Consider the following 26643-nt stretch of genomic DNA (forward strand, 5'->3'; position numbering starts at 1 on the left):
ATCGAATCGCCAAAATAACACCTAGAACTACGAATCGGTCACCAAATCAAAAGAAGTTTTCAAAAAATAACTTTAAAACTTATATTTTTACAACCGGACGTCCGAATCACGTCAAATCAACTCCGATTCTCACCAAATTGGGAAGACACGTCATAAATATTATAGTGGACTTGTACCGGGCTCCGAAACCAAAATACGGACCCGAGGTCAATAAATCCTACATCAGTAATTTCTTAGAAATCATTAAGCTTTCAAGCTTTTAATGTTTTATCAAAATTCTATAACTCGGGCTAGGGACCTCGGAATTCGATTCTGGGCATACGCCCAAGTCTCAAATCACGATACGGACCTACCAGAATTTTTAAGACACTGATCCGGGTCCGTTTGCTCAAAATGTTGACCAAAGTCAACTTAGTTGAGTAAAATCTTCCAAAACCAAAAATTTAAGATTTGCAGGTCGAGTTGCTATTGGAATTCGATGAAATTGGTATGGTTGAACTCGTATCGGAATGGGTGTTTGGATTTCATGAAAATTATGTCGGGTTCCGAGGGGCGGGCCCCGCGTTGACTTTTGTTGACGTTTTTGGAATAAATTTTTAAGTCGAAGTATTATTATCCGGAATTGTTTCCGATGAATTTTAATGAAGTTATACAATTAATTTGGATAGATTTGAGCTGTCCGGAGGTCAATTCAAGCAAGAAGGCTATTTTGGAATATCGGCCTAAAAAAGTTAAGTGTCTTGCTTAACCTCGAGTGAGGGAATTACCCCTTAGGCATTGAGTCTTATGTGCCGTTTGTGAAATGTGAAAAGCCATGTACGCGAGTTGACGAGTACGTACTCGGGCTTATACGTGCAAAATTCATTGAATTAAAGTCTTAGGCATTATTGTGTAATAAATTGGGAAATTATGGAAAATTATTAAACCATCTGTTTGCCATGCCTAAATACTTATTGTTGAATTTGTTTTTTTATGACAATTGGATATGATTGTTACTCTATTATTTATGCAATTCCATGAATTTGATGGTTTGATAATTATTGGAATTTAATTTCATTATGAATTTTTCCCTTTGCAAATAATTAATTAAATGAGCTTAAGAAAAGGTATTTATATAATTATCTAAATTTGGATTAATAAAGGTTTTGCTTTATGCTGAGTATTTTCTATCTCTGTTGATTGTCTTTGGGGTGTTATATACATTTTTGTGGAGCCTTGGGCTATTTGTTGTGAAATTAATTGATTTCGTTATATCTTTAGAATTTGGTTGTGGCCATTGGGCAAATTGTGATATGAATTAATTTTATTATGTTGCTGTGATAATTTTCCGTGTAAATTATTGTGTTGTGTGAATTGTTATTTTGTGGAGATAAGGGTGGCATTTCACCATTGATATTATGTGGTTATAAGGTTGGCATTTCACTGTTGTGTTTGTTGGGATATTGTCTGGGTGGAGCGATAAAGGTGGCAATAGGAGCGATAAGGGTGGCAATAGGAGCGATAAGGGTATCTATTGATATTGTCTGGGCAGAGCGATAAGGGTGGCTATAGGAGTGATAAGGGTGGCTATAGGAGTGATAAGGGTGGCAATAGGAGCGATAAGGGTGGCTATTGTCAGGGACGATATGTGATGATGTGGGGTTGTGGTGTTGATAATTTTCATGTGATGTTGTGATTTTCTTATGTTTATTTCTTTACCTTGTGCATCTTGTCTTGTTGTTGGTAAATTGATAACAATCTGATTTATGTTGAAATTGAGAGCCTGTGGCTATTGCCAGGCGGATTATAAAATAAAATGTGGGCACGAGGTGCCGTGAGTAAATAATGAGAATATTTGGCACGTGAATTGTCCGTGCAGTTGTGATATGAAATGTGGGCACGAGGTGCTGTGATGAAATGATAATGATAATTGGCACGTGAATTGTCCGTGCAGTTGTGATATGAAATGAGGGCACGAGGTGTTGGAAAAAATATGATGATTTAATTATGGGCACTAGGTGCCGTAAAAATATAAAAATGGGCTGAGACCCGTATTTTTATGATTTCGATATAAGGTGTCACATGGTGATTTTTTAATTGAAAGAATTATAATCAAAATATTTATTTGGAAGGATTTTTACTTAGAAAGTATTATATGAAAGAATTTTATTTGAAAGATATTTATTAGAGGAAATTATATTTGAAATTATTTATTGAAAGAATTATATTTGAAAAATAATTATTTGAGAAAATCATATTTGAAAGAGAGTTATCTGGAAGAATTATATGTGATGACACTTATTTGAAGGACTTGATTTAATTGGGTGTACTTGTATTTATTAATTGTTGAGTGATATTAATGGTATTCTTGTTGTCTGCTATGAATATCACTGGTTGTCTCATGTTGTCCTATTATTATTTGTTTCCTATTATTTTGTATATTATATTGCACAGGTTATTAGACTAGTGAGTGTCTTGACTATACCTCGTCTCTACTCCATTGAGGTTAGTCTTGATACTTGCTGGGTACCGACCGTGGTGTACTCATACTACATTTCTGCACATTTTTGTGCAGAGCCAGGTATTGGAGATATCGGACTTGAGCAGAGTTATAGCGGGATCGTAAGGATTCAAGGTAGAGCTGCTTGGCCGTCACAGTCCCTTGGAGTCTTTTCATTTCATTGTACTGTTAATTTGTAATAAAACAATATTGTATGTTCGGTTCTCATGATCATTTCATGTATTCAGTTAGAGTTCTTGACTCAGTACTACCAGTCTTGGGAGGTTGTCTATTGTAATTATTTCCGCTATTAGTTTTAAAAAAAAATGGCTTCAAAAGGTAATAAAAATCGGTTTACCTAGTCTTAGAGACTAGGTGCCATCACGACGCCTGTGGTAGGAATTTGGGTCGTGACATATGCATTCAAATATAATTTAAGGACATCACATATATGAAAAAAGAACCACTCACTCTCACAAATAAATTCATGTGCATTCCGTGGTTGTACCATAGGCTTCCCCGTAGTGTATATCTCCACTAATCTAAGCTCGCAAAGTCCAAGATCAATTAGATCTTTACGGGTTGTAATGTAGGCTAATTAGGGAGGGGTAGGATATATTTTGGGTATAGTGACTAACCCTGCTAAGCAATTTAATACACTACACTTAACTTTCAAATACACACTTTTCATGACCAATTCAAACAATGCCACGAAACCATATACAATTTGGCTCTTCTTCTTTAAGCATAACTTGCATTCACTAGCCCGGATCACGATGAATAGGAGGTGTATTTTCTATATATATTTTTTTCTCTTTTTTTTTCTTCAACACTTTCCCTAAATTTAGGTTGCCCAGGTAATGATCTATCAAACATATGTGCACCTTTTTGAATTTTCTATGATTCCACTCAAAAGCTACCCCAACTCCCACTTTACTCTTCTAGCGACTCAAGTGCTTTTAGAGGTAAAGATTTAATTAAGAACAAAATGAGAATCGACTTGTAATTTGGATGCCAAAGAAAAAGCTTATAGGCTCAAATGGGCTGTCTATGGATAATTTTATTTATGGTGGCATAATAGCTCAATGGACAATCAAAGAAATGCCTACATCATCTCCTAGACTCACAAAGCTTACTTGTTTCGCTTCGACTAACATACAAGACAAGTTCTAGACATACACATGATAGCACAAAATGTAATCAACATCTCACATCACACAATGCACATGACCCCAATAGGGACGGTTCCATTCCAACTCTCAAGTTTAGGCAAGTAATCACAAAATCAAGAAGTATTAAGCAATAAAGCACTACATGAACAATGAGTCAAGTAACTGAGAGAAAGCGTCACAGATCGACTATTCAATTTTTCATGGCATCACTTTTCATCAAAACATGTTAGGAAGGTAATTTGCATGCTAAGGCTTAACTATGATAGCATCAAACAGGTCATAAGGCACATAACAACACTCAAGTTTTCTTTCCTCGATTTCCTAAAAAAAAAAAAAAAAAATTACCCGGTTCAAGTTACATCCCCTAGAAAAGAACCGATGCCAAAAGAAAAACCAAGGGGGATTAGTATCTACCTACGACTAAAAAAATATTTGTGGATTTTATTTATTGGACCTTAATCCCTCAAGAAAGTTGTCCAAGAGATCCATCGTCAGGAAAAGTCCAAAGAATTGTTTTTAGTTAAACTAACACAACTAAAATATCATAGAAAATTACCCAGATAATATCCTCACCCCATACTTCAAATTGTGCATTGTCCCCAATACACACCATAAATAACAAGAGGGTTAAAGAACTTTCCTGGTAGGCCAAAAGCCGAAGCATCAGCAGCTCATGGGATACTCAGACTTTTTCCAATGATATGTTCTTCCTCCCATAGCCTTTTACCAATTCAAGGCTTATAATGGTGTTATCATTGATCATTCTGCCTGGTACAAAGGTTGTTTAGCAGTTATCTATTAGGTCTGTCATATCTTCCTGTAATCTTACTGTTAAGATTTTTGATATTATCTTGTATAGCATTGTGCAGCAGGAAATATGCCTAAATTCCTTGATGTTAGTTGGGTTCTTGACTTTTGGGATCAAAGTAATAGTGGTGCAGTTGATGGCTTTGCACATTTCAGCATTTCCATTACTGTTGCAGTAACCTCATCACCCAATATGTGCCATGCCTTCTTGAAGAAGTAGGGGTTATAATGTGATGACCCAAAAGCTCATCTTATGTTTTAGAACTCGAATCTATGCTCTTAATCCTTCAAAATCTCATTTTACCCTCTTCGACTTGCGTACGCAATCCGGGCAGGTTTCCGAAAAGCTTTTATGTTGAAAATTGATAAAAACAAGAATTTATGCCTTAAAAGTTGATTTTAGTTGATTTTGGTCAACATTTTTTGGTAAACGGGCCCGGATCCATATTTTGACGATCCCGGTGGGTCCGTATCGAATTATGGGACCTGGGCTTATGCCCGGAATCGAATTCAAATGTCCCTAGCTCAAGTTATGAATTTTTGATGAAAATTAAAAGTCTGAAAATTAATATTTTTTTAAGAATTGATTGATGTTTGGCATTGTTAGTGCCGGGTCCGTATTCTGGTTTCGAAGTCTGGTACAGGTTCATTAAGATATTTAAGATTTGTCAGTGAAATTTGGTGAGAAACGGAGTTGATTTGACGTGATTCGGACGTCCACTTGAGAAGATTTGAATTTTAAAGTGTTCTTGAGAATTTCATTTGATTTGGTGCTAAATTCATAGTTCTAGGTGTTATTTTGGCGACTTGATTGCGCGATCAAGATCGTATGATGTTTTTAGACTTGCGTGCATGTTTGGTTTGGAGCCCCGAGGGCTCGGGTGAGTTTCAGATAGGCCAAGGGATGTTTTGGACTTTGAAAATCTGGTATTTTGCTGCAGCAGGTGTTCTGGCATGTCCTTCTTCTCGTTCGCGAAGGTACTCTCGCGAACGCGAAGAGTAAACTGGGCAGCTGAAGTTTTCTTCTTCGAGAACGCGAAGGATTTGTCGCGAACACGAAGCGATGGGGGGCGTTACCCTTCACGAACGCGACTAGCTCCTCATGAACACATAGTGCTAGGCACACCTGGGGGAGGGTTGGCCGTTCCTTCATCGCGAATGCGAGGTATTGAAGGTCAGGGGGAGTAACCATTGCGAACGCGAGCATAGTCTCGCGAACGCGAAGGCTTGGCAGCTAGTACCCTTTGCGAATGCGACAGTTGCCTCGCGAACGCGATGCACATTGTCGCCCAGTGCGTAAAACAAAATCAAACACGGGTTTAAGCCATTTCTTCAATATTTTTCAATAACCAAACGGGTAGAGGCGATTTTCAAGAGTCATTTTCTTCCCCAAAGTGTTGGTAAGTGATTCTAAACTATTTTCTTTCAATTACCCATTACATTTCTTGAATTATCAACCTAAAATCTAGAGTTTTCATGGTAGAATTAGGGGTTAGGGTAGAAACTAGGAATTTCGGAAATTTGGGGATTTAGACCTCAATTTGAGGTCGGATTCCAAAACCAATTATATATTCGGGCTGGGGGATGAATGAGTAAATGGATTTTGGTCCGAACCTCGGGTTTTGACCAAGCGGGCCCGGGGTCGATTTTCCGACTTTTTGGAGGAAAATTTGGGAAATTTAATTTATGCAATATAATTGATTCCTTTAGCAGTATTTGATATTATTGAGTCATTTTTGAATAGTTACGAGTGGTTTGGAGGTGAATTCCAAAGGAAAAGCTGTGATTGAGAATTAAGTGGCCTTCGGAGCGAGGTAAATGTTGTGTCTAACTTTGGCTTGAGGGAATAGGTATTATGTGTTCATTTGCTACGTGTTTGGTTGTTAAATACGATGTGTAGTTGAGGGGACGAGCATATATGCATTGTTGTCGAGTCATAGCATGCCAGTTAAATTCTATTCTTGTCTATTTTGTAGCCTTAAATTCTACTATCCATGCTTAGCGGGTTATTTGAAATGTTGGGTGACTCATATCTGGTTTCACTGAGATTTGGTAACTTTCGAATATTGATCCAAGGTTGAGATTACATTGTGCTATTGATTATGGGTAAAATACTGGTTTCTTTGTGATACTCTTATCTATCCATTGTTATTGATTATTTATATTGTGAGGAAGAGTGTAAAGCACGAAGGGTGATGCCGTGTATATTATGAGAGGTTTAAAGCACGAAGGGTGATGCCGTGTATATTATGAGAGGTTTAATGCACGAAGGGTGATGCCGTGCCGTTCTATTTATTTACTGGGTGAGGTTGAGAGTAAATGCACGAAGGGTGATACCGTGCCGTTTTATTTATTTATTTAGTGAGGTTGAGAGTAAAAGCACGAAGGGTGATGCTGTGCAGTTTTTCTTGCTATTTTAATTGTTTAATCTGTTTAAGGATTTTTGATTTAATTCTGTTTTTTCATTATTCTCACTCTTTGTGTTGTATTCCCCCACTGTATGTTCTCTTCCCATTATTTCTGCGTTATTTCTTTATTTACTATTGTTGCCACTAGCATGATTATACTGTTCAAGTTATATGTGGGTGTCTTGTCCTAGCCTCGTCACTACTTTGCCGAGGTTAGGCTCGATACTTACCAGTACATGGGGTCGGTTGTACTGATGCTGCACTCTGCACTTTCTGTGCAGACTTTGATACCGGCTCAGGTTGATCGAGATTTTGCTATTGGTCCGCTGTCCGGAGACTCAAGGTAGATTTGTCGGCGTTCACAGATCTTCAATTCCCCATCTACCTTTTATGTCACTGTTGTTTTCTTTCATTCAGACATTTGTATTTCTTTTAGACTATTACTTGTAGTAAATTCTAGAATGCTCGTGAATTGTGACTCCAGATCTGGGTGGTAGTAATTAATACCGTTTTATAATGTTCTGTACTTATTATATTTCATCTTAGTTAATTATTGTTATTTACTGAATGGAAATAAGGAATTGGTTCAATGATTTTCTAACGTTGCTTGCCTAGTAAGTGAAATGTTAGGCGCCATCACGGTCCCGTCGGTGGGAAATTTCGGGTCGTGACAGTTGGTATTAGAGCACTAAGTTTCCTAGGTCTCACGATTCATGAGCAAGCTTAGTAGAGTCTGGAGGATCGGTACGGAGACGTCTGTGCTTATCTTCCAGAGGCTATGAAGTTTAGGAACAAGTTTCACTTCTATTCTTCTCCGTCGTGCGATTTTGCTTTCTCAATACTGATTGAACTCTTCTACTCATATTCTCTCGTAGATGGCGAGAACACGTACCGTTTCCTCAGCTGAGCAGCAGCCAGAGCCTCCAGTGGCGGCTCCTACGCGGGGCAGAGGTCGAGGCCGAGGCAGGGGCAGGGCTCAACCTAGAGTCCGAGCAGCATCCCTAACAGTGGAGCCTCAGATAGAGCTTGACGAGGAGGTTCCAGCCCAGACTGTTCCTGCCGGACCAGCTCAGGTTCCGGAGGGGTTCATTGCTACCCCAGTACTTTAGGACGCTTTGGTCCGTTTGGTGGGCCTTATGGAGAGTGTGGCCCAGACTGGCGCATTTCCCATGGCACCATCAGTCTCTCAGGCTGGAGGAGGAGCCCAGACTCCAACCATTCCCACTCTAGAGCAGATAGCTCCCCAGTATCAAGCTCCAGTAGCTCAGCCAGTCGAATTAGTTCAGCCGGTTATTGCGGCACAGGTCGGAGATGGGCCAGCTATGTCTTCTGAGGCTTTATGGAGATTGGACAGGTTTATCAAGCTCTTTCCTATTCACTTCAGTGGTGCTCCTCCAGAGGATTCCTAGGAGTATCTTGACAGCTGTCATGAGGTTCTACGGAACATGGGTATAATGGAGACCAATGGGGTCGATTTTGCTATATTTCAGATGACTGGTTCCGCCAAGAAATGGTGTAGAGATTACTTGTTGACCAGACCAGCTGGGTCGCCTGCTCTTACTTGGGACCATTTCTCTCAGCTCTTCATAGAGAAGTTTCTGCCTATCACATTGAGAGAGGAGCGTCACCATCAATTTAAGCGTCTCCAGTAGGGCAGTATGACTGTTACTCAGTATGAGACCCGTTTTGTGGATTTGGCCCGTCATTCTATTCTTCTGCTTCCCACCGAGAGAGAGAGAGGGTGAGGAGGTTTATTGATGGACTTGCTCAGCATATCAGATTGCAGATGGCTTAGGAGGCTGGGAGTGAGATTTCTTTTTCAGGCTGCTGCTAATGTTGCCAGACGGGTCACGGGTCTGACAAGAGACCTCGTCATTCCGGTGAGTTCAGCGGTGCCTCATCTAGAGGCAGGGGTACTTTTGGTAGAGGCCATCCTCCCATGCCATTTCATTCAGCGCTCCAGGCATCCCATGGTGCCTCAGGTGGTCGTGGCCCTCAGATGCATTATTTCGACCAGCTAGACTACAGTGCACCACCAGCTCCTATTAGTGCACCTCCACTCCAGAGTTATCGGGTGGTTATTTTCGACAGGGTCAGTTTCAGGGCCAGCAGTCACAACAGCCGAGGTTATGTTATACTTGTGGTGATCCAAGGCACATTGCTAGATTTTACCCTCGAGCAATGGGCAGATCACAACATCAGAGTTCTCGTGCCATGGTTCCGGCACCAGTTGATGCACCACCTGCTTAGCCAGCCAGAGGCAGGGGTCAGGCAGCCAGAGGTAGAGGCCAGACTGTTAGAGGTAGAGGTCAGGTCGTTAGAGGTGGAGACCAGCCAGTTAGAGACCGTCCCAAGGACATAGTTCAGGGTGGTGGGGCCCAGCCCCGGTGTTATGCTTTCCTATCCAGGCCTGAGGCTGACTCATCTGACGCTGTTATCACATGTACTATTTCAGTTTGCAGTAGAGATGCTTCAGTTCTATTTGATCCGGGATCTACTTACTCCTATGTGTCATCCTATTTTGCTTCTTATTTGGTTGTGCCCCATTATTCTTTTAGTGCTCCTGTGTATGTGTCCACACCAGTGGGAGATGCTATTGTTGTAGATCGTGTTTATCGTTCGTGTGTGGTCACCATTGGGAGTCTTGAGACTCGTGCAAATCTTCTACTTCTTGACATGGTTGATTTTGATGTCACACTGGGTATGGATTGGCTGTCACCTTATCATGCTATATTAGATTGTCACGCCAAGACGGTGACCTTAGCCTTGCAGGGGTTACCTCGATTAGAGTGGAGAAGGAATCTTGGCCATTCTGCCATCAGGGTTATCTCTTATGTGAAGGCTCGACATATGGTCGAGAAGGGGTGTCTAGCTTATTTGGCTTATGTTCGCGATTCTAGTGCAGAGGTTCCTTCTATAGATTTGGTGCAGGTTGTTCGTGAGTTTCCAGAGGTGGTTCCTGCAGACCTACCGGGGATGCCACCCGACAGGGATATTGATTTCTGCATTGATTTGGCTCCGGGCACTCAGCCTATTTCCATTCCGCCATATTGCATGGCCCCGCCAGAGTTGAAAGAATTGAAGGAGCAGTTGCAAGATTTACTTGATAAGGGCTTCATTAGACCTAGTGTCTCGCCCTGGGTGCACCTATGTTGTTTTTGAAGAAGAAAGATGGATCGATGAGGATGTGTATAGATTATCGGTAGTTGAACAAAGTCACCATCAAGAACAAATATCCATTGCCGAGGATTGATGATTTATTTGATCATCTTCAAGATGCCAAGGTGTTTTCAAAGATCTTGACTTAATAAACATGTAGCTGTAAACTAAATATTGGAAACTCCAGGTCCACCTAATGCCCTTTGGCCTTTAGATTTGGTTTTGGTGTGTGTGTGTGTGTGTGTGTGTGTGTGTTAAGACTGTGAGACGTAACAATTGGAAGTTCAGCCAACAGTTGTCAGCAAGCCTCTTTTGTATGCAAAATTAAACGCAATGTTAATTTAGCAATTGGTTCCTAAAAGAGTTATTGTAACTAAGAAAGTAAAAGAAGATTGACATTCTCTATAAAAGCTGTCATTCTCTTATGTAGGCTGGACGGTAACATATTTATCATCTGCATTAGCACAGTGGCTCAAAACTTAGATATAGTGTCATTTCCTCTAGGAATAGGAACATGAAGCAAAAATTTAGCTAGCACTTCTCTCATCACACCAGTTGTTAAAACTACAGCTGCTGCGAAAGACAATTCACGAATATTAGAGAAATCGCATAGCTGATGGATTATATAACGCAAAGCAATTCAGTATAGAATTCACGTGTAAATTGAACAATTAGCACATATGGAGTTTACACGAGTTACCTCTTGAAGCGTGAACTAAGTACGTCTTTTACGTTAGCCTCCAATTCCAGAACAGCTTAATCAAAATGCCATGACCAACACGATCACAATCTCCTAACGTCTCGTAGTCTTCTACTGTATTACTCAAATAATATTCGGAAAGAATAAATTTAGTATGAGCGAAATTTGAGGAAAAAAAAGCACCAAAAATTCGGCCATCCCTGCGGCAGAAAAACACATGTATATATACACGCACAAGGTCAAAACAGTAGGGACCATAGAATTTAATTAACAAGGCTTTCTATTATGAAATTAATTTCGAAAATTTGAAATTAACTTCAACCGTAGTAAATTGCGAATTATTTCACTAAAAATTCGTAATTGTACTCCTTAGTTTAATTTCAAAATTCTTTCATAAAATCTCATTTCACTCCTCGTGTTAAGATTCAGATATTAATCAATCAATTTAAATTACTGACAATTTAATTTATATATCGATTACTACCTTTAGACATTTGCTTAGCCTATTTTATGCCCTGGATACAAAATTCACTGGGCGGGCTTATCCATAAAAATTTATAAACTTTCAATGTAAGTATATTATCAATCTCAAAGTCGAGATATGGATTCTATCAACTAATTATTATTTTGTCAATGTAAGTATATTACTAGTAAAAATAGCACGGGTTAGCCAGTTTTTGGACTGGTCATTCAAAAATAGCCAGCGTTTGCAAAGTCATTAAAAATTAGTCACTATTTTGCTGTAACACGGAAAGTTCCAGCATAATATACTGGAGATCGATGTACCTGTGTATGAACTTCTATCATTTTATACTGGAACTCCAACACGCGGAAAGTTCCAGTATAATATACTGGAGATTGGAGCAACTGTGTATGAACTTTCAGCATATTATGTTGGATCGGTATATTATACTGGAACTCCAGTATAAATATACTGGAGTTCGGGTATACTTATGCTGACCTCCAGTATAATATACTGGAGTTTCACTGTATTATCTTTACATGAAAAGTGGCTAAATTTCGATTACTTTTGAAATTGTAGCTATTTTTGAATGACCACTTGTAAATCTGGCTATTTTTGAATTTCTCCCTATATTACTATTGTCCAATTTACCAGGCTTGTTAAAGAATCTTGCTTTTAATAAATCAAAACAATAAATAACATGCACAACTAATAATAATTATATCAAGATTTAGAGTATAAGTACAAGAAGTTGGAATTAAATCATTCTCATAATCAAGATAAATTATATTTAATCTTGTGCTACAACGCCATTCCGGCGGTTTGTGCAACTTTGTCAATAAATTGTGACCATAAACTTTATGACTTATAAGAACCGATGATTTAATCTTCCTTGTATAAACTCAATTATATACACTAAATCATCTACTATATATGCAAAGCACACACAACAAATACATGATCTATTTAAAATAAAATTTTATTGAATTGAATAAATAAATAAATAAATAATTATTTCATAAAAAATACTATAACAAAATGCATAGTTTATAGTATACCCTAGCAATATTTTTTGTTTATAGTGTCTTTTTTCTTTTTGGCAAGGTAGAATATTCCTAGGAGAGCTAGAACAAAGAATACTAATTTCACGAATTACTTACTTAGACTTGTCAATCTTCCGTTTCGTGCTTGAGACTTGACCAAATTTATTTTCTTTTTGCATAGCTAAAGCATAAATGAGAAAGAAAATTCAATTCCTTCATCGGCGAAAAATAGCCCTAAAGTATGAGTGTTCTGGAAAGATTCCTTATATAGATACGTGAACTTCTCATCAAATTTGTACCTATTAATTAACAGCTATTAGTAAGATTACTTGGAAAAATGGTAATCATTTGTTACAAATTACTACAATATAGGAAAAAGAGAAAAGAAACAAATTTTGGAAACTTTACAACTTTAGTTTCTCGGCCCTAAAATAAAAACCTAGCTTGTAACTCAAGAAACACGTAATCATATGTTAATAGGGAAAGGAAAACTAGGTAACTCCTACTTATATATAAGTAAGTATAGCAATAACAGAAAGTTACCAAAACAAAACAAAAACCAGGTTATCAATTACTATTGAGAGCAAGAAAAAAATTGATTCAATGGCGGCGATTACCGATCATCAAATAATATGGACGAGAGGCAAAACCATCGGAAGAGGCAGTTTTGGTATAGTCACTTCAGCAACAACAACAAACTTCTCCATTGATATTCCGTCGACAATCGCAGTAAAATCTGCCTTGTTTTCGCGTTCAAAGTCGTTACAGAAAGAGAGAGAATTACTACACGAGTTTCAAGATTGTGATCATGTTATTCGATGTTTCGGAGCTAATGTTACTGAAGAAGATGGGAAGATATATATTGTAAAACATGTTGCTCGAGTACGCGTCTGCCGGAAGTTTAGCTGATCGGATTGGTCAAAATTCAAGGCAAGGGTTGCAAGATTTTGAGGTAAAACAGTACGCGAAATCGATTCTATTGGGGCTTAGTCATATTCATGGAAGAGGTTTTGTTCACCGTGACATTAAACCAGATAACATTCTTCTTGTTGGTACTGATAAAGTTGCCAAAATTGCTGATTTCGGGTTCGCGAAGAAGGTTGGAGGAGTAAAGAGTCAGAAAAGAAAGCATGGACTCAAAGGAACACCTATGTACATGGCGCCAGAATCAGTTCTTGATAACGAGTACGTACCTGAAGCTGATATTTGGGCTTTCGGATGCACTGTCTTTGAGATGGTTACAGGGAAGACAGTGTGGGATTGCAGTGAAACTGACAACGTTGTTTATCTATTGTGCAAAATTGGAATGGGATCACCGGATTTGCAGAACAAAAGATTGTCAAAAGAGGCTGAAGATTTTCTGAAAAAAGTGTCTTGTTAAGGAGCAGAGATCGCGATGGACTGCTGATATGCTATTAAAGCATCCATTTCTTTCATCTGATGATAATGTTGTTGTTTGTGAGCTGACAAGGAAAAAGGAACTTAACCCGTTTTTGTTTATTCGACATCTGTGCTGGTGAAAGTAATCCTTTGATTGACGATTTCTGCAACGGAGATGGATAAGCTAAAACCAATGAAGTTGTTGAATTGCAGATCCAACAAAAGAAGAAACCTACTAGCTAGAAGGATGCTGATTATCAGTTTTGATTAGAAATTTACAAATGTAAAGAATTATACTAATGTAAAAGAACTACGTTTGGGCTTGATCCCCATAGGAGCTTATCCCGGGGTACGTAGGCAACCTGTGAGAAAACGAGAGATCAGGTGCAGCCCCTTGTATTAAACAAAAACAATTTTGTGTTTATATTTTCTTAATTAGTAATGTTCGACTTGGACTTGCTAGCGATGGATTTCAGCCATTTCGGAATTCAAAAACTTCATATAGCATTTGGCCTGTGGTTCTTATTCCTTATAATTTACCGCCTTGGTTGTGTATGAAACAGGAAAAATTTATTTTGTCAATGCTTATTCTTGGTCCAAAAGAGGTATTTGGCAAGGTTGATGCAAAAATAAGCAAAGCACTGGATGAAGTGTTAGTAGTAGAGCAGACTTCTGTCTTACACAAGCTGAAAAAGATAAAAGACTGAATCTGAAATTGAACTGCCAATGAAATTAGTATTTTGAAGATTTTATCAAATGGAGTTTTCCAGTACCGTCTTGCTCTCTAGCTGTATTCATGCAACAATAACTAACAGTCTGGAGCAGTTTCTCAAATTTAGTGCTTGCATATTAGTTGAACAGTGCATTATTTATCTTGTAATGCATTAACTCAATGGATATTTTGATTATTGTAGGATAAATTTGAGAGTGTTGACATGATTGATCATATATTGGGATGGATGAAAGAGTTATGGAACAAATGGAGAGGACACTTGCATGCCAAATATGGGGGTGGAGTAATGGCGAAAGACTTGAAAGGTGGCACTTCTTCAAAGGCTGAATTACTGTCCGCTCTACGTTCAACTAGATAGGAAAACAAATCTTTAAGTGAGGAAAACAAATCCTTACATGATCGCTTGTCTACCTTACAAGATGAGATGAAAGAAATGAAGAAAATAAAGGAATTCCTTGCTGCTCAACAATCACATGTCTCGCCTACGACATCGCTCGTTTCAACTGAATGATCACTGCTGACAAGTTAGTAACAATATACTCTGCTTTTTAATTTTTTTTGTTGATTTTTATATAGTCATTTCTGTTTTATTGCTATTTTTGTTGCATTCATGAATTTATATTCCTTCAAATTAAAAAATATGGGCAGACGCACTCAACTGGTACAAATAGAAAGGCTCGTCCAGTGAGTCATGACACTAGCGAGTAAACTACGAGTTTTATACTCATGTTTATCTGTCATGTTTGGTGGAGGAAAATTCCCTGCATTCTGTGGTACTATATATGCTTAGGCAAAGTAAATTGTACTGTGCTTAAGGATATTTCTGAATTAACTTTGCCGTGTTTTGTGATTTTGAGACTGATTCTCATTCGCAGTAGTCACTACAGGAAAATAGGTCTTTAGCGATGGGAAATTCGGTCGTTAAAACTCCAAATTCGGTCGTTATCAGTCAATTACGATGGGATAAAAACCGATCGTCGCCGGTCGTTAGTGCCTCCGTCGTTAAAGGTAAACGACCGGATTTTGATTCCGTCGTAAAAACTCTTTTAACGATGGCAAGGAATCCAGTCGTTATACCAAGATTAGCGAGGGGATTTTTCCATCGTTATATGTCGTCCCAGTCGTTAAAACTTCACTAACAGTAACTAATTTTCAGTCGTTGTTAGTATTTGGCGACCGAAATTCCATTCGTTAATTGTATGTACTTTCAACGACATACTTTTTAAAAACCAAAATTTCCCTTCGCTAATGTGAAATTATAAGTAATAATTATATTACACGCATTCGAAATCATACAAAGAATGAAGTCAATATTGACATAAAACATCTTTTTTAATTATAGAGAACTAATCAAAGTGGCAATAATATTACATCCAAATTGCATGATCCTTGTTTTCAATTCCTTAAAGAAAACAAAAAATTAAAGAGAAAGTAAAATAGTAGTTTGTACAGATGACGACTACAACTCCTAATAAAACAAAATAGATTTCCCTTGTTCTTCAACAATTCTAGCTGCTTCAACTTGCTCGGAACTATCTTTGTGGAAAATTCTTCAAACTTCAGGCCCTTTATCTGTTAAAAAAGGTTCATATTAGTTGAGTAAGAAAACAAGATTTAAGATTGGTAAGTTTCTACCACACAGTAAAATATAAAACCACGAAGCGAAGACAAGGTTTATGGTTTAAGGTTGAAGTAATGATCTTCAATTACGTGGTATTGTCAGGCCTATATGGGATAGGGTGTCATGGGATCACCCCGAGGTATGTGCGTGGTAGGTGGAATAGTGATGTGATGGCTTGGAAACAACTCCTGGCACGGTCGAGGACGAACGTATGTTTAAGTGGGGGAGAATGTAATAACCCGGCCGTTCGTTTTGAATATTACAATCATGTTTCCACAATTACTGCTCGATTTAGGCTTTACGGTTGTTATGTGACTCGCCGGGGTGATTGGTTCGGGTCCGGTGAGGTTTTGGAATGAATTGGAACACTTAGTTCCAAGGTTTAAAGCTCAAGTTAAAATAGTGACCGGATGTCGACTTATGTGTAAACGATACCGGAATGGAGTTTTGATGATTCCAATAGCTCCGTATGGTGATTTTGGACTTAGGAGCGTATTCGAAAAATTATTTGGAAGTCTCTCAAAATACTATGAATATATGCAGATCCAACAAAAGAAGAAAGCTACTAGAAGGATGTTGATTATCAGTTTTGATTAGAATGAGTATACAAATGTAAAGAATTATAGTAATGTAAAGAACTACGTTAGGGCTTGATCCCCATAGGAGCTAAGCCCGGGGTACGTAGGCAACCTGTGAGAAAACGAGAGATCAGGTGCAGCCCCTTGTATTAAACAAAAATAATTTTGTGTTTATATTTTCTGTAGTATTGAACAATCTGTATAAAAAGGCAGATTTTTGCTAACCGTGAGTACATTTTTATTTCAACATATCTTGCAGATTTATATATATGTTGTATTCTTCTTTCTTAGATCATGATATATAGAATCAATCTGTTAACTAGAAAGAGAGACTCTTTAAACAGTGACTAGCCACATTCTGTTTTAATGTATGCAGAGTTATGTTATATTCTTTTATTTCTTGGAATCATATATATATATATATATATATATTAGAGTAAGAACAGATAACATAACAAGCCTCCTTTGTATATATGTAAAATTAAACACAATGTTTGCTAAAGGGCGGGCATGCTCGACTAAAAGAAGAGGAAAGCTAAAGGGCGGGCATCCGATAAGTGGATTAATTAACAATGCTTGTAGAGGGAAGGTGTCAACAAAAATACATGTTATAAAAATTAAACAAATAGAGGAAAAAAGATGTATGACGGAGAAAAAAATCATTTTTGGGTGTTGAGTTACAAAAAAATATTTTCCATCAAATGGGGGAAATAACTTCCCTGACTTACGGATGTTAGTCATTTTTTGTACGATTATCTTAACTTTTAACTTCATATCAATCGTTCTTATTGGTACTTAGATATATTATTATCAATTTTTAATACAAAAAGGTGTCATAAAATCTCTGATTTGTTGTTGTTGTTGTTGTTATTATTATTATTGTTATTATTAAAGATTTTCGAGGAAAATATTTTCCATGAAAAATGACTCGATCTTGTCATACCAAATACACATGTACAATTCACTTTTGATCTAATTGTTTCTTGAAAATTAATGCAGAGGGATATGGCTAAGAGAGGACACAGTCTTGAAAGCATTAAGGCTAGTATTGAAGCAAGGAAGCCAGATTTTGATGCTTACATTGGTATATACTAATTTCCCTTAAAATTGAATTTAATTTATCTGTTTTGGAAAATGAAGATTAATAAGATTAGTGAAATTAAAGGGTAATTAATTTTTTTGTTATATTTTTGTGCAGATCCACAAAAACAATATGCAGATGCAGTTATTGAAGTTCTCCCAACTCAGTTAATTCCTGATGATAATGAAGGCAAAATTTTGAGAGTTAGACTGATAATGAAGGCTCTACTATTTCATGGATTCCATGTGGTAGGAAATTGACTTGTTCTTACCCTGGCATCAAGTTTTCCTATGGTCCTGATACCTACTTTGGCAATGAGGTATGTTGCTCTATCTAGCTCCCTTTTGTGTTGCTCGGATCCTCGAAAATTGTTGTCGGTTGTGTGTTGAGTCCTTCAAATATGATCCATTATTGGAGAATTCGACTCGACACGGGTGGGTGACATTTATATGATGGAGTTCAGGTATATTTATGCTGGACCTCCAGTATAATATAATGGAGTTCCAGTATATTATCTTTATATGAAAAGTGGCTAAATTTCGATTACTTTTAAAATTGTGACTATTTTTGAATGACCACTTATAAATCTAGCTATTTTTGAATTTCTCCCTATATTACTATTGTCCAATTTACTAGGCTTGTTAAAGAATCTTGCTTTTAATAAATCAAAACAATAAATAACATACACAACTAATAATAATAATATCAAGATTTAGAGTATAAGTACAAGAAGTTGGAATTAAATCATTCTCACAATCAAGATAAATTATATTTAATCTTGTGCTACAACGCCATTCCGACGGTTTGTGCAACTTTGTCAATAAATTGTGACCATAAACTTTATGACTTATAAGAACCGATGATTTAATCTTCCGTGTATAAGCTCAATTATATAAACTAAATCATCTACTATATATGCAAAGCACACACAACAAATACATAATCTATTTAAAATAAAATTTTATTGAATTGAATAAATAAATAAATAATTATTTCATAAAAAATACTATAACAAAATGCATAGTTTATAGTATACCCTAGCAATATTTTTTGTTTATAGTGTCTTTTTTCTTTTTGGCAAGGTAGAATATTCCTAGGAGAGCTAGAACAAAGAATACTAATTTCACGAATTATTTAATTAGACTTGTCAATCTTCCGTTTCGTGCTTGAGACTTGACCAAATTTATTTTCTTTTTGCATAGCTAAAGCATAAATGAGAAAGAAAATTCAATTGCTACGTTGAACCATGTCCTTCATCGGCGAAATATAGCCCTAAAGTATGAGTGTTCAGGAAAGATTCCTTATATAGATTCGTGAACTTCTCATCAAATTTGTACCTATTAATTAACAGCTATTAGTAAGATTACTTGTAAAAATGGTAATCATTTGTTACAAATTACTACAATATAGGAAAAAGAGAAAAGAAACAAATTTTGGAAACTTTACAACTTTAGTTTCTCGGCCCTAAAATAAAAACCTAGCTTGTAACTCAAGAAACACGTAATCATATGTTAATAGGGAAAAGGAAAACTAGGTAACTCCTACTTATATATAAGTAAGTACAGCAATAACAGAAAGTTACCAAAACAAAACAAAAACCAGGTTATCAATTACTATTGAGAGCAAGAAAAAAATTGATTCAATGGCGGCGATCACCGATCATCCAATAATATGGACGAGAGGCAAAACCATCGGAAGAGGCAGTTTTGGTATCGTCACTTCAGCAACAACAACAAACTTCTCCATTGATATTCCGTCGACAATTGCAGTAAAATCTGCCTTGTTTTCGCGTTCAAAGTCGTTACAGAAAGAGAGAGAATTACTACACGAGTTTCAAGATTGTGATCACGTTATTCGATGTTTCGGAGCTAATGTTACTGAAGAAGATGGGAAGATATTGTACAACATGTTACTCGAGTACGCGTCTGCTGGAAGTTTAGCTGATCGGATTGGTCAAAATTCAAGGCACGGGTTACAAGATTTTGAGGTAAAATAGTACGCGAAATCGATTCTATTCGGGCTTAGTCATATTCATGGAAGAGGTTTTGTTCACCGTGACATTAAACCAGATAACATTCTTCTTGTTGGTACTGATAAAGTTGCCAAAATTGCTGATTTCGGGTTCGCGAAGAAGGTTGGAGGAGTAAAGAGTCAGAAAAGAAAGCACGGACTCAAAGGAACACCTATGTACATGGCGCCAGAATCAGTTCTTGATAACGAGTACGGACCTGAAGCTGATATTTGGGCTTTCGGATGCACTGTTTTTGAGATGGTTACCGGGAAGACAGTGTGGGATTGCAGTGAAGCTGACAATGTTGTTTATCTATTGTGCAAAATTGGAATGGGATCACCGGATTTGCAGAACAAAAGATTATCAAAAGAGGCTGAAGATTTTCTGAAAAAGTGTCTTGTTAAGGAGCCGAGATCGCGATGGACTGCTGATATGCTATTAAAACATCCATTTCTTTCATCTGATGATAATGTTGTTGTTCGTGAGCAGACAAGGAAAAAGGAACTCAACCCGTTTTTGTTTATTCGACATCTGTGCTGGTGAAAGTGATCCTTTGATTGACGATTTCTGCAACGGAGATGGATAAGCTAAAACCAATGAAGTTGTTGAATTGCAGATCCAACAAGTGAAGAAAGCTACTAGTTAGAAGGATGCTGATTATCAGTTTTGATTAGAAATTTACAAATGTAAAGAATTATAGTAATGTAAAGAACTACGTTTGGGCTTGATCCCCATAGGAGCTTAGCCCGGGGTATAGTGACCACAACCAATCTATATGATTTATTGTATTGTGTATTGTGAATGACAACATAGATTAGAAAAGAAAAGAAAATATCATGATATTAAAAAATAGGCAAAATACATAAAGAGACACTCAAAGTTGGCTTCATATATATATGTATAAGTTTAAAATGACCCAACCTTAAGTTAGGTTAATTTGAGCTTTGCCTAGATTGACAATCCAATCCGTCCAAGTTTTGACAGATTACACTTATGGCTCAACGATTGCAAACTAGGGTTAATGCCCGATCATATTCATGGAAACATTGGTGATGATTCAATCAGCTGCTTGTCTAATTTGATCGGATATTAGAATCGAAAACAATAATGCCTCTTTTATTCGCTTATCCTCTAATTTTCATGGTTGCCAATTGCCATAAAAATCATAATACTGTTTAATTTTATGGGTTATTAAATGGTGTATTTCGTGTTGTTCTTGTTGGGGTGATAGCGTGAGGGTGGTGATGAGTTTGTGATGATGGCGGAAGAGTGGAGGTGACTATGCCTTAATTAAAGAAGAAGAAAGTGGGCCCCACATAGAACTTTCACTAGATTCAAAATACTCATTCCGTTTCAATTTATGTGAACCCATTTGACTGGACACAAAGTTTAAGAAAAGAGAGAAGACTTTTAAACTTGTGGTGTAAAATGAGGCACATATATTTTGTGTGGCTATAAATCATTGCATAAAAGTAAATTATTTCCAAATAGGGAAAGTGATTATTCTTTTTGGCACGGACTAAAAAGGAAATAAGTTCACGTAAATTGAAACGGAGGAATTATATAATTCATGTCCTTTTATCCTTTGTTTGGGACTTACTAGCAAACAAAGGTATTCACATCACATGTTTCATGTCAAAATGGCAAAGCAACACGGTATACCCAGCATATTTCTTTTGCACGTACCAGCTTACACTTCTCAAATGGCATTTGTAAATTGCAACTTATAAATCGAATTTGTCAAATGCATTCTCCAATTACAAGGTATAAGTTGCATTTGTCAATTGCATCAATCGATTCTGATTATAGGTCATAGTTGGCAATTGCATTTATAAGTCTTCGAACTGCGATATATAGGTATCATGATTATTCATGAGTTGCATTACTTAATCGCGATTTTAATTTTTTGGCATCGCTTTGGGATTAAGACCTGGGACGGACCCACGTGATGCTAAGCGGGTTCAATCCACCCCGCTTCATCAAAAAATAATACTATATATGTATAAATTATGACTAAAGTAGCGTAAATATTGTATAAAAATTATATTTGAATCCACTTGACAAAAACTTTTGCTCTTGCAAAAGTGGTCAGAAAAGAAGAAGAAATAAACCATAATGATAGCAGCATAGCCTAATATAACTGTCTTTGCAATCAAATAAAATTATTTTCCTCGTTTATATTTTGTAGTTTTCTTTATTTTACTTTATAGTGTATTGCACGTGGCATTCAAATAACTGGCTTGATCCCGTTAGGAGATTAGTTTGGGGGTACTGAGGCAGCCTGTTAGAAACAAAAAGATGATAAGGTCCAGCCCCTTGTATTAAACAAAAACAATTGTGTGTTAGTTCTCTTTATAATTGAACAATCTGTACAAAGAAGCTTTTTGCCAAGTAAATTTGGCTAGCAATTGTAGTACATTCTTTCCAATGTATTGTAGAGTCATGTTCTATTTATTTTCTTGGATCATGTCAGAATCAATTAGTTCACTAAGAAATCTCAAACAAGTTTTCATATGCTTGGCAATAATGCATTCTGTAAAATTGTCAAAAAAGAATGTCATATTTTCCTTCTATCCAATAAATTTGTATTCGAAAAAAATAATAAAACGGGAGCTTTGGAACAAAGGTAAAGTTGTATCCGTGTGACCTATAGGTCATTGGTTCGAGCCATGGAAACAACCACTAATGTGTCTATTAGGGTAGGTTGTCTACATCATATCCCTTGGGGTACGACCTTTTCCCGAACCCTGCGTGAACATAGAATACCTTGTGCACCAGACTGCCTTTTTTTTTTTTTGAAAAAAATAATAGATTTGCATTAATCAGCTTCTTCTCCATGATCTCTTTTTGTTTTTCTTCTTCTTCTTCTTCTTCTTCTTCTTCTTCTTCTTCTTCTTCTTCTTCTTCTTCTTCTTCTTCTTCTTCTTTTGTTGTTACTAAATTCTTAGGTTTATGAATGTCCAATGTATGTCCTGACAGTTGGTTGGTTAATACCTTCCTAAGTCACTAGGATTATAAGTCGCAATTCTCAATTGCGACCTATAAGTCGCATTAGGAGATTGCGGCGTATAAGTCTCAATTGGAAATTGCGTTTATAGTACCCGAATTGCGATATATCGTGATTATTAATGAGTGGCATTTTTTGATTGCGCTTTATGAGTCGCATTACCTAATCGCTATTTTAATTTTTGGTATCGCACTACTTCCAGCTAAATGCGCTTTGGGATTAAGATTTGCTCAATGTTTAACGCTAGCAATTGAAACTTAACTGTTATCCTTTATCCTGTTTAGGAGTTCAAGTTTTATCGCTCGCTTACATTGATATTGTTTACCCTTAAAAACGGATAACAATTGAATTTATATGAGGTTTTAAGAATATGTGGATTAATTCAATTCAAGTAATTAATGACGTTAGATTAAGTAAATGAAAGACGTAATAAATGGTCAAACTAATGATAAGAGTGAGCCATTAATTATGGGCACGAGGTGCCGTGAAAATATAAAAATGGGCTGAGACCCGTATTTACGAAAAATATGAAAATGGTCTTCAATTCTTGTTTCTTCCTTTCTTCCTTTATTAAGAATGTTTTGTATGAGAGTTAGTGTTGGGAAGCACTTGTGTGAACCCTTTCTTTGGAGTGATCTTGTGAGGTTATTCTCTTAGGGTATTTGGGATTAATTAGAGTATTTATTCTAATTTTGTACTCTCTTTTGTACTCTTATTGTTATAGTAAATTGCTCCTCTATGTTTGTGAACGTAGGTCACTTTGACCGAACTACGTTAAATTTGTGTCTTCTTTATCTACTTTAATTGTCGTTGCTATCAACTTCCATTGTCTTTGTTATTGCCATTATACCGTTGTTTGGCTAAATTCTGCACTACTCGGGTTCCCGATGCTAACAAATTGGTATCAGAGCTGGATCTAACCGAGTTAGTTTCAATAGTCAAAATGACTCTAACAAAGACCTATGTTGAGAAATTTGACCGAAGTGCAAACTTCGAAATGTGGAAATTAAAGTTGAAAGCTATCCTAATTCAGGATGGCTTAGACTTGGCATTGCAAGGAAAGGAGAAGAAGCCGGATAAAATGACGGACGAGGAGTTTGCCATCATAGACAAAAAGGCAAAAGCAGGTATTATTTTAAATCTCTCAAATGAGGTTTTACGTGAAGTTTCTGTAGAAATCACAGCTAAAGACATGTGAGAAAAATTGAAAATCTTATATATGAAGAGGACGATAGAAAATAGACTTTACCTGAAGCAGAAGCTTTATACAATTCGTATGGGTGAAGGTACCTCTATTCTCTCTCATCTTGACACCTTTGATTCCATTCTTATCAATTTGAGTAATATAGATGTTGAAATTAAAGATGAGGATCAAGCCGTGTTACTGCTTTGTTCTCTACCCCCATCTTTTAAGCATATAAGAGATACTATGCTTTATGCAAAGGATAATATATCTTATAAGGATATTAAATCTATTTTAAAATCAAAATAATAGATAGATAGTGATATTACTGGGGAAGCTAGTGGAACTCAAGCGAAAGTTGGCTTGTTTGTTAGGGGTAAATCCGACTCCATATCCAGATACAATAATTTAGAGTGTCGCTATTGTCATAAGAAAGGTCACAATATCTCTGAATGCTATAAGCTGAAAAATAAAGAAAAGCATAAGGAAAGGAAAAATGAGCACAAAAATACTGACACTGCCGAAGCAAGTGTAGCTGCTGATGAGACTAAGGGAACTATTTTTTTAGCAACTAATAATAGTTTCAAATCTAACAATGAGTGGATTTTAGATTCGGGTTGTTCTTATCATATGTGTCACAATCGGTATTTATTTACCACATATGAATCTATTGGAGGTAGAGTTGTCTTGATGGGCAACAATGCTGCCTGCAATATTTTTGGAAAAGGTATAGTCCGAATCAAAATACACGATGGTATGGTGAGAATTCTCACTAATGTTAGACATGTTCCTGACTTGAAGAAAAATCTCATCTCTTTGGGCACTCTAGAATCTCTTGGGTGCAAGTACACAGGTGAAGGTGGAGTTCTGAAAGTTTCTCATGGTGCTCATGTGATCATGAAAGCACACAGATCTAGTTCGTTGTATACTTTATTGGGATCCACCGTTATAGGCCTTACTACATTTTCGGTATCAGACAACTTGTCTGATTTTGATGGCATTAAATTTTGACATATGTCCATTGGGGCTTTTGCGGAGAAGGTGGAGAAAATTTACTATATCAGCCAAAATTATGCCAAGGTGGAGATTTGTAATTATGGCCAATATTTTGGCTAATGGAGTCCATCTCACATAAACATAAGTATCTTTGCAAAATGTAGACTTTGTTGGCAATATTCTTTGGGACCCAAAAATATTGCATTGTGTGTTGGACATCATTTGTACAAGTTGTATTTCTTCTTTTACACCTAAGAGACCAAGACTTTTTTGCGACACACCAACAAGACTTGTCTTCAATTCTTGTTTTTTTCTTTCTTCCTTTATTAAGAGTGTTTTGTATGAGAGTTAGTGTTGGGAAGTACTTGTGTGAATCCTTTCTTTGGAGTGATCTTGTGAGGTTATTCTCTTAGGGTATTTGGGATTAATTAGAGTGTTTACTCTAATTTTATACTCTCTTTTGTATTCTTATTGCTATAGTAAATTGCTCCTCTCTGCTTGTGGACGTAGGTCACTTTGACCGAACCACGTTAAATTTGTGTCTTCTTTATCTACTTTAATTGTCATTGTTATCAACTTTCATTGTCTTTGTTATTGCCATTATACCGTTATTTGGCTAAATTACGCATTACCCGAGTTTTCAATCCTAACATATTGGTTAAATTGCATTGACTGATTTATGTATAATATATGATGAGATTATTCAGTCTTCCTTATGCCACCTAAGAAACAAAACAGTGCTTGTGTTTATTGGTGGCAAAAACGGTAATGAACTGCGCCTAATGGTAGCTCCCTCAGCCGCTTAAATTAAAAATAGCCGATAAATGTAAACTAATACCAGAATTTGTAAGCATAGATAACATAATGGAAGCAATTAAAGGGAACCACCAAAGTCAAATACGGATCCAAACTGATAAGACAAGGAAGAATAAAAACAACAACGAGTATTTCACCAATAACTCTTTACAACATGAGATAAACAACAAGAATTATGGACGAGGTACCACCTTGTACACAACAAGAACCACAACCGAGGTACCACCCGTATACAACAAGAATCACCCGAGGTTAAATTTCAACTATTACTATACCACATCCAAATTGTAATTAAGGAGAGGAATGTGCTCAATCTTAGCATAGTTTCTGATGTGTTAATTACTGCTTTTCAAGGATTGAACCTTTTGAATCATCATCTTGTACGTAAATATGCAGATTAGGCATGTAGTGTCTCTCTTCAATATATTCCCTTTTTGGTTATTAATAATCTATGAGTAGGGATCAGGCCTAATCCTTCGCCACACTTGGTGGTCTGATCTTTTTAGAAAAGTAAAGGAAATAATATAATTTGTTTAATTGCTACTCTATAGTCTAGTCTAGTCATTAAACAGAAGATTTCAATCGATAGCTCTCAATAACACTAAAATCTAGCCGTTCACATTTATTATTGTTTTAATATGAAATCGGCTAATAAATGAACATAATTTTTTTCTCTAACCCATATATTGAATTTTGGATGAATTTCAGCCCATTTTGAGTATAGTAGTTTTTCCATATACGTGATGGTATTAGTAGGACCCGTGACAATACATACATAATATTTCATGTTAAAAAGAAAGGAAGATTTTTTTGAAACTTGTGACACTTCTAGTCTTAAAAAAGATATAACATTTGTATTATTACGAAATCTTATCTTATTATTAAAAATAAAATTAAAATTTTAAATTAAATTATTTATAAATTAGAAAGTTATTTTTTTAATGGATTAAAAAAATATTGCCAAATAAACTATAAATAGTTCGACATTGATATACCATTCTACTCT

The 26643-nt window shown here is 36.5% G+C and overlaps 2 pseudogenes; both read left to right on the plus strand.

Moving 5' to 3' along the window:
* Positions 1 to 12790: 12790 nt before the first annotated feature.
* On the plus strand, positions 12791 to 17884 carry LOC107765974 (mitogen-activated protein kinase kinase kinase 20-like; annotated as a pseudogene).
* A 1354-nt stretch (positions 17885 to 19238) lies between these two features.
* LOC107765975 (mitogen-activated protein kinase kinase kinase 20-like) lies at positions 19239 to 20309 on the plus strand (annotated as a pseudogene).
* Positions 20310 to 26643: the final 6334 nt, after the last annotated feature.

Source organism: Nicotiana tabacum, chromosome 15 (genome assembly GCF_000715075.1).
Source record: "Nicotiana tabacum cultivar K326 chromosome 15, ASM71507v2, whole genome shotgun sequence".
Classification (NCBI taxonomy): Eukaryota; Viridiplantae; Streptophyta; class Magnoliopsida; order Solanales; family Solanaceae; genus Nicotiana; species Nicotiana tabacum.